Genomic DNA, 9,484 nt, shown 5'->3' with positions numbered 1-9,484 from the left:
TTTAAAATCATATCTTTTAATTTTTTGTTAGTCAAGTCATCAATTTTAAAAATCAAATCTTTTTCAACCATATCTTTTCTACCATATCCTTTCAATTATATCTTTTTAAAAATCAAATTTTCTTCAATCATATCTCTTCAATCATATCTTTTTAAAATCAAATTTTTTCAATCATATATCTTTTAATTTGATTTCAAACTCTTTTTTTCTCTAACTTCTTATCTTTTTAAAATTATTTCCAAATCTTTTTCAACTAATCACTATCTCTTATCTTTTTCAAAACCACCTAACTACTTCTTTCTCTCTAATTTTTGAAAATCACTAACCACTTTTTCAAAAATCTTTTTAATTAATTAATTATTTTAATTTTAATATTTGAATTTCTTCTCTCTCCCATCTCTTTCTATTTAATCACTAACACTTCTCCTCGTTTGATAATTCGGACCCCCTCTCTTTATATGTTCAAATTCTTCTTTGTCTACCTCATCCTTCTATTCTTCTTTTCCTCTGACACATCAAGAAATCTCTATACTGTGACATAGAGGATTCCATACTTTCTTTGTTTTCTTCTCTTTCATATAAGTAGGAACAAAGATAAAGGCATTCTTGTTGAAGCTAATCCTGAACCTAAAAGGACTCTGAAGAGGACGTTAAGAGAAGCTAAAGCACAACTCTCTGAAGATGACCTGATAGAAATTTTCGAAAAAGAAGAAGACATGGCAGCCGAAAATAACAACAATGCCAACAATGTAAGGAAGGTGCTTGGTGACTTTACTGCACCTACTCCCGACCTCTATGGGAGAAGCATCTTTATTCCTGCCATTGGAGCAAACAACTTTAAGCTTAAGCCGCAATTAGTTTCTCTGATGCAACAGAATTGCAAGTTTCATGGACTTCCATTGGAAGATCCTCATCAGTTCTTGGCTGAATTTTTGAAAATTTGTGACACTGTTAAGACCAATGGAGTTGATCCCGAGGTCTACTGACTTATTCTTTTCCCTTTTGCTGTAAGAGACAGAGCTAGCATATAGTTGAACTCACAACCTAGAGACAGCCTGAACTCTTGGAAAAAGCTGGTCAATGCCTTCTTAGCTAAATTCTTTCCACCTCAAAAGATGAGTAAGCTTAGAGTGGAAGTTCAAACCTTCAAACAAAAGGAAGGTGAATCCCTCTATGAAGCTTGGGAAAGATACAAGCAATTGATTAGAAGGTGTCCTTCTGACATGCTTTCAGAATGGAGCATCATAGGTATCTTCTATGATGGTCTGTCTGAGTTATCCAAGATATCATTGGACCATTCTACGGGTGGATCTATTCATCTGAAGAAAACGCTTGCAGAAGCCTAAGAACTCATTGAAATGGTTGCAAATAACCAGTTCATGTACACTTCTGAAAGAAATCCTGTGAGCAATGGAATAACTCATAAGAAAGGAGTTCTTGAGATTGACACTCTGAATGCCATATTAGCTCAGAACAAAATATTGACTCAGCAAGTCAATATAATTTCTCAGAATCTGACTGGATTGCAAGCTGCATTTGGCAGTGCTAAAGAAGCCTTCTCTGAAGGAGAAGCTTATGACCCTGAGAATCATGCAATGGAAGAGGTGAATTACACGGGAGAACCTTATGGAAACACCTACAATTCTTCATGGAGGAATCACCCAAATTTCTCATGGAAGGATCAACAGAAGCCTCAACAAGGCTTCAATAACAATAATGGTAGGAGAAACAGGTTTGGCAATAGCAAACCTTTCCCATCATCTTCTCAGCAACAGACAGAGAACTCTGAGCAGAATCGTTCTGGCTTAGCAACCACAGTCTCTGATCTATCTAAGACCACACTAAGTTTCATGAATGAAACAATATCCTCCATTAGAAATTTGGAGGCATAAGTGGGTCAGCTGAGTAAGAAGGTTACTAAAACTCCTCCTAGTACTCTCCCAAGTAATACAGAAGAAAATCCAAAGAGAGAGTGCAAGGCCATAACCATGACCAACATGGCCGAACCTGGAGAGAGTGAGGAGGACGTGATTCCTAGTGAGAAAAACCTCATGGGATGTCCTCTGAAAGAAAAGAAGTTCCCCTTTGAGGAACTAAGGGAATCTGAGGCTCATACAAAAACCATAAAAATTCTATTGAACCTATTTCTACCATTCATGAGCTCTGATGAGTATTCTTCCTCTGAAGAGGATGAAGATATTACTGAAGAGCAAGTTGCTAAGTACCATGGAGCAATCATGAAGCTAAATGCCAAATTATTTGGTAATGAGACTTGGGAGGATGAACCTCCATTGCTCATTAATTAACTAAACACCTTGGCTCAGCTGAAGATACCTCAAAAGAAACCAGATCCCGAAAGGTTCTTAATACCTTGCACCATTGGCAACATGACCTTTGAAAAGGCTCTGTGTGACCTGGAGTCAAGTGTAAACCTCATGCCACTCTCTGTAATGGAGAAACTAGGGATCTTTGAGGTACAAGCTGCAAGAATCTCACTGGAGATGGCAGACAATTCAAGGAAATAAGCTTATGGACTTGTAGAGGATGTCTTAGTGAAGGTTGAATGCCTTCACATCTCTGCTGACTTCATAATCCTGGACACTGGGAAGAATAAAGATGAATCCATCATCCTTGACAGGCCTTTCCTAACCACAACAAAAGCTGTGATTGATGTTGAGCGGATAATTTATACGCTTTTTGGCATTGTTTTTAGGTAGTTTTTAGTAAGTTCAAGCTACTTTTAGGGATGTTTTCATTAGTTTTTATGTTAAATTCACATTTCTGGACTTTACTATGATTTTGTGTATTTTTCTGTGATTTCAGGTAATTTCTGGCTGAAATTGAGGGACTTGAGCAAAACTCTGAAAAAGGCTGACAAAAGGACTGCTGATGCTATTGGAATCTGACCTCCCTGCACTCAAAATGGATTTTCTGGAGCTACAGAACTTCAAATGACGCGCTCTCAACAGCGTTGGAAAGTAGACATCCAGAGCTTTTCAGAAATATATAATAGTTCATACTTTATTCGGGAATTAACGACGTAAAGTGGCGCTCAACGCCAAGTACATGCTGCTGTTTGGAGTCAAACGCCAGAAACACATCACAACCCGGAGTTGAAGGCCCAAAACACGTTATAACTTGGTGTTCAACTCCAGTAAAAGCCTCAGCTCGTGGATAGATCAAGCTTAGCCCAAACATACACCAAGTGGGCCCCAGAAGTGGATTTATGCATCAATTACTTACTCATGTAAACCCTAGTAGCTAGTTTATTATAAATAGAACTTTTTACTAGTGTATTAGTTGTCTTTGACCACGTTTCATCTTTGGTCTCAGTTTTGTTTTATTCTTCATCTTAGGAGGCCATTGATCACGTTTTGGGGGCTGGCCATTCGGCCATGCCTGAACCTTTCACTTATGTATTTTCAACGGCGGAGTTTCTACACACCATAGATTAATGGTGTGGAGCTCTGCTGTACCTCAAGTTTCAATACAACTACTATTATTTTCTATTCAATTCTCCTTATTCTTATTCTAAGATATTCGTTGCACTTCAATTTGATGAATGTGATGATCCGTGACACACATCATCATTCTCACCTATGAACGCGCGTGACTGACAACCACTTCCGTTCTATCTTAGGCCGGGCGCATATCTCTTAGATTCCCCAACAGAATCTTCGTGGTATAAGCTAGATAGATGGCGGCATTCATGGGAATCCGGAAAGTCTAACCTTGTCTGTGGTATTCCGAGTAGGATTCCGGGAATCCGAAAAGTGTAACCTTGTCTGTGGTATTCCGAGTAGGATTCCGGTATTGAATGACTGTGACGAGCTTCAAACTCCTGAAGGCTGGGCGTTAGTGACAGACGCAAAAGAATCAAGGGATTCTATTCCAACCTGATTGAGAACCGACAGATGATTAGCCGTGCTATGACAGAGCATAGGACCATTTTCACTGAGAGGATGGGATGTAGCCATTGACAATGGTGATGCCCTACATACAGCTTGCCATGGAAAGGAGTAAGAAGGATTGGATGAATGTAATAAGAAAGTAGAGATTCAAGAGGAGCACAGCAGTTCCATACGCCTATCTAAAATTCCCACTATTGATTTACATAAGTAGTTCAATCCTATTTTATTTTCTGTTATTTATTTATTATTATTCGAAAATTCATAATCAATTATAATCTGCCTAACTGAGATTTACAAGGTGACCATAGCTTGCTTCATACCAACAATCTCTGTGGGATCGACCCTTACTCACGTAAGGTATTACTTGGATGACCCATTACACTTGCTGGTTAAGTTGAATGGAGTTGTGTCCACACATAGCAAAGAGCCATAATAATGATTCCATACAATAACAAAGAATACTACATTGATGTGATCACAATTTCGTTCACCAAGTTTTTGGCGCCGTTGCCGGGGATTGTTCGAGTATGGACAAGTGACGGTTCATCTTGTTGCTCAGATTAGGTAATTTTCTTTTCAAAAATTTTTCAAAAATCTTTTTCAAAATTTTTCTTTTCTTTTTCGTTTTTCCAAACTTTATTTTCGAAAAAATAAATAAAAATCCAAAAAAATCAAAAAAATAAAAAAAATCACAAAAATCACAAAAATAAAAAAATATTTTGTGTTTCTTGTTTGAGTCTTGAGTCAACTTTTAAGTTTGGTGTCAATTGCATGCTTTAAAAATTTTTCTTGCATTTTTCGAAAATTCATGCATTCATGGTGTTCTTCATGATCTTCAAGTTGTTCTTGACAAGTCTTCTTGTTTGATCTTGATGTTTTCTTGTTTTGTGTTGTTTGTTGTTTTTCATATGCATTTTTCGCTTGTTAGAGTCCATGCATTAAAGATTTCTAAGTTTGGTGTCTTGCATGTTTTCTTTGCATAAAAATTTTTTTTTGAAAAATATGTTCTTGATGTTCATCATGATCTTCAAAGTGTTCTTGGTGTTCATCTTGACATTCATAGTGTTCTTGCATGCATCTTGTGTTTTGATCCAGAATTTTCATGTTTTGGGTCATGTTTGTGTTTTTCTCTCTCATAATTAAAAATTCAAAAATAAAAAATATATCTTTTCCTTTTTTCTCTCCAAATTTTTGAAATTTTGGGTTGACTTGGTCAAAAATTTCTAAAATTAGTTGTTTCTTACAAGTCAAGTCAAAATTTCAATTTTAAAAATCTTATCTTTTTAAAATCTTTTTCAAAATATTTTCAAAATTTTTTTCTTATCTTTATATCAAATTTTCGAAAATTCACCAACAATTAATGTGATTGGTTCAAAAATTTGAAGTTGTTACTTTCTTGTTAAGAAAGGTTCAATCTTTAAGTTCTAGAATCTTATCTTGTAGTTTCTTGTTAGTGAAGTAAGTAATTTTAAATTTTTAAATTAAATATTTTTATCTTTTATCATATCTTTTTCAAAATTTTATCTTTTTCAAAATTTGATTTCAAAATATCTTATCTAACTTCTTATCTTCTAATATTTTCAAATTTGATTTTAATATCTTTTTCAACTAACTCTTTGACTTTTTGTTTGTTTCTTATCTTTTTCAAAACCAACTAACTACTTTTCCCTCTCCAATTTTCGAAAATACCTCTCTCTTTTTCAAAAATTCTTTTTAATTGTTTTAAATCTTAATTTTAATCATATTTTACCTTTAATTTTCAAAATTACTAACTCCTTTTCAAAAATTAATTTTTGAATTCTCCCTCTCTTTTCTCATTCTATTTAATTATTTATTTACTAACACTTCTCTTCACCTCTCTTCATCTAAAAATCTGAACCCATTCTTCTTCACTCTTCTTCCCTTTCTTCTTCCACTAACAATAAGGAACCTCTTTACTGTGACATAGAGGATTCCTCTTTTTTCTTGTTTTCTTCTCTTTCATATGAGTAGGAACAAGGAAAAAAGGCACTCTTGTTGAAATTGATCCTGAACCTGAAAGGACTCTGAAGAGGAAACTAAGAGAAGCTAAACAATCCAGAAACAACCTTTCAGAAACTTTCGAACAAGAGAAGGAGATGGCAGCCGAACCCAACAACAATAATGCAAGGAGAATGCTTGGTGACATCACAAAGCCAACGTCCAAATTTGATGGAAGAAGCATCTCCATTCCTGCCATTGGAGCCAACAATTTTGAGCTTAAGCCTCAACTAGTTACTTTAATGCAACAGAACTGCAAGTTTTATGGACTTCCATCTAAAGATCCTTACCAGTTTTTGACTGAGTTCTTGCAGATTTATGAGACTGTTAAGACGAATGGAGTTGATCCTGAAGTCTACAGACTCATGCTTTTCCCTTTTGCTGTAAGAGACAGAGCTAGAATATGGTTGGATTCACATCCTAAGGATAGCCTGGACTCCTAGGATAAGCTGGTCACGGCTTTCTTGGATAAATTCTTTCCTCCTCAAAAGCTGAGCAAGCTTAGAGTGGATGTTCAAACCTTCAAACAAAAAGATGGTGAATCCCTCTATGAAGCTTGGAAAAGATACAAGCAGTTGACCAAAAGGTGTCCATCTGACATGTTTTCAGAATGGACCATATTAGATATATTCTATTATGGTCTATCTGAGTTTTCAAAAATGTCATTGGACCATTCTGCAGGTGGATCTATTCACCTAAAGAAAATGCCTGAAGAGGCTCAAGAACTCATTGACATGGTTGCAAATAACCAATTCATGTACACTTCTGAGAGGAATTTCGTGAATAATGGGACACCTCAGAGGAAGGGAGTTCTTGAAATTGATGCTCTGAATGCCATATTGGATCAGAACAAAGTGCTGACTCAGCAAGTCAACATGATCTCTCAAAGTCTGAATGGATGGCAAAATGCATCCAACAGTACTAAAGAGGCAGCTTCTGAAGAAGCTTATAATCCTGAGAACCCTGCAATGGTAGAGGTTAATTACATGGGTGAACCCTATGGAAACACCTATAATTCATCATGGAGAAATCATCCAAATTTCTCATGGAAGGATCAACGAAAGCCTCAACAAGGCTTTAACAATGGTGGACGCAATAGGCTGAGCAATAGCAAGCCTTTTCCATCATCTTCTCAGCAACAGACAGAGAATTCTGAACAAAACACTTCTAATTTAGCCAATCTAGTCTCTGATCTGTCAAATGTCACTTTCAGTTTCATGAGTGAAACAAGATCCTCCATCAGAAATCTGGAGGAACAAGTAGGCCAGCTGAGTAAGAAAGTCATTGAAACTCCTCCTAGTATTCTCCCAAGCAATACAGAAGAGAATCCAAAAGGAGAGTGCAAGGCCATTGATGTAATCAATATGGCTGAATGCACAAGGGAGGAGGAGGACGAAAATCCTAGTGAGGAGGACCTCCTGGGACGTCTCTCAAGCAAGAAGGAGTTTCCTATTAAGGATCCAAAGGAATCTGAGGCTCATATAGAGACCATAGAGATTCCATTAAATATCCTTCTGCCATTCATGAGCTCTGAAGACTATTCTTCCTCTGAGGAGGATGAAGATGTGACTGGAGAGCAAGTTGCTCAATATTTAGGAGCTATCATGAAGCTGAATGCCAAGTTGTTTGGTAATGAGACTTGGGAAAGTGAACCTCCCTTGCTCATTGGTGAACTAGACACCTGGATTCATAAAATTTTACCTCAAAAGAGACAAGATCCTGGCAAGTTCTTAATACCTTGTACCATAGGCACATTGACCTTTGAAAAAGCTCTATGTGATTTGGGGTCAGGGATAAATCTTATGCCACTCTCTGTAATGGAGAAGCTGAGAATCATTGAGGTACAACCTGCCTTGTTCTCATTACAATTGGCAGACAAGTCATTAAGACAAGCTTATGGAGTAGTAGAGGACGTGTTAGTGAAGGTTGAAGGCCTTTACATCCTTGCTGATTTCATAATCTTAGACACTAGGAAGGAAGAGGATGAGTGTATCAACCTTGGAAGACCTTTCCTAGCCACAGCAGGAGCTGTGATAGATGTCAACAGAGGTGAATTAGTCCTTCAATTGAATGGGGACTACCTTGTGTTTAAGGCACATGGCCATCCCTCTGTGACAAAAGAGAGTAAGCATGAAGAGCTTGATAAACCCATATTTCATGAGTACTTTTGTGCTTAATTTGAGTGATTTATATAATCCTTCACCTACTTATTCACATTAATTGCATGGTTTTACTTTCCCTTCCTTATTATGTCATATTGTGAAAAACATGTTTCCTAAGCTTTGAAAATTAATTATTTTAATTACCTTTATTTCCATTCGATGCCGTGATTAGTGTGTTGAGTAGTTTTAGATCTTCTAAGGCAGAATGACTTAAAGGATGAAAAAGGAAACATACTAAAAGGAAAGGAGAAAGCAAAACGGAGCTTTAAGAAAACTGGTATCCACGCGAACGCATGGACGACGCGATCGCGTGCCAAGCACGAATCAGCAGCGACGCGGCCGCATGACTGACACGACCGCGTGCCTTAAGCAGAACGCACATGACGCGGTTGCATGACTGACGCGACCGCGTGGCAAGGAAAAGCTTCGAATGACGCGACCGCGTGACCCACGCGGACGCGTGACCCACGCGGACGCGTGACCCACGCGGACGCGTGACAGAGGCCACGCACCAGAAAATCACAAAACACGCCCCAGCGAGTTCTAAAGCCCTTTCTGGCCCAAATCCAAGCCCAGACAGCATAGACCAGGGGTTATGAAGTGAGGGAATGCATCCATTCAGGGAGCGGGCATAATTTTTTAGTTTTCAATGATTTAGATTTAGTCTAGAGAGAGGTTCTCTCTCTCTCTTTTAGGATTTAGGATTTCTTCTTGTTTCAAGAGTAACTCTGGATCCAGGTTTTAAATGTTCTTTTATTTTAGTTCTATAATTATTTATTCCAGCATTTGAATTGATCATTTACTTTTATAATTTAATTTATGAATTATTCCATGTTACAGATAATTATTTGAATTAATGGTATTGAGGCATTTTCAGTTTATTATTGCTCTTGTTAATTTATGGTTATCATTGTTTATGATTTGAAGATATTTTTATTATTCCAGTAATTTTACTTTTTCCCCTTTTGGTTCTGATTAAGAATTTAGTAACTCAACAGTTGTTGAACTCAACGTAATTAATAATCGTTATCTTGCTAATTGAGATGAACCTAAATAATCCCAATCTTTTCTTAGGAAATAATTAGGATTCAAAGGTCAATTTAATTAGTCCCTTGACTTTCCTTTGCCCTGGTAAAGGTTGACCAAGTAGAGTTTAGATTCAACTTTTATTATAGTTGAGAGAGATAACTAAGTTAGACCTCTAAATTCCCTTATCTTGCCAAAAGTTGTTTTACAGTTATTTATTTATTTTTAATTGCCATTTACTTTACTTGTCATTTAAATCACTTGCTTCTCACCTTCTAAACCCCAATTTACAATCTCCATAGCCAATAATAAGAACATACCTCCCTGCAATTCCTTGAGAAGACGACCCGAGGTTTAAATACTCGG

At 36.9% G+C, this 9,484-nt stretch overlaps 1 non-coding gene across 1 annotated transcript; it reads right to left on the bottom strand.

Moving 5' to 3' along the window:
- Positions 1-1,121: 1,121 nt before the first annotated feature.
- Positions 1,122-1,229, bottom strand: LOC130952722 (small nucleolar RNA R71). Its single transcript, XR_009074898.1, has one exon. It is a non-coding gene; the product is annotated as a small nucleolar RNA R71 (small nucleolar RNA).
- Between the last annotated feature and the right edge of the window lie 8,255 nt (positions 1,230-9,484).

The sequence above is a fragment of the Arachis stenosperma genome, chromosome 9 (assembly GCF_014773155.1).
Source record: "Arachis stenosperma cultivar V10309 chromosome 9, arast.V10309.gnm1.PFL2, whole genome shotgun sequence".
NCBI classification, from domain to species: Eukaryota; Viridiplantae; Streptophyta; class Magnoliopsida; order Fabales; family Fabaceae; genus Arachis; species Arachis stenosperma.
This window is presented reverse-complemented; position numbering and strand designations above follow the sequence as displayed.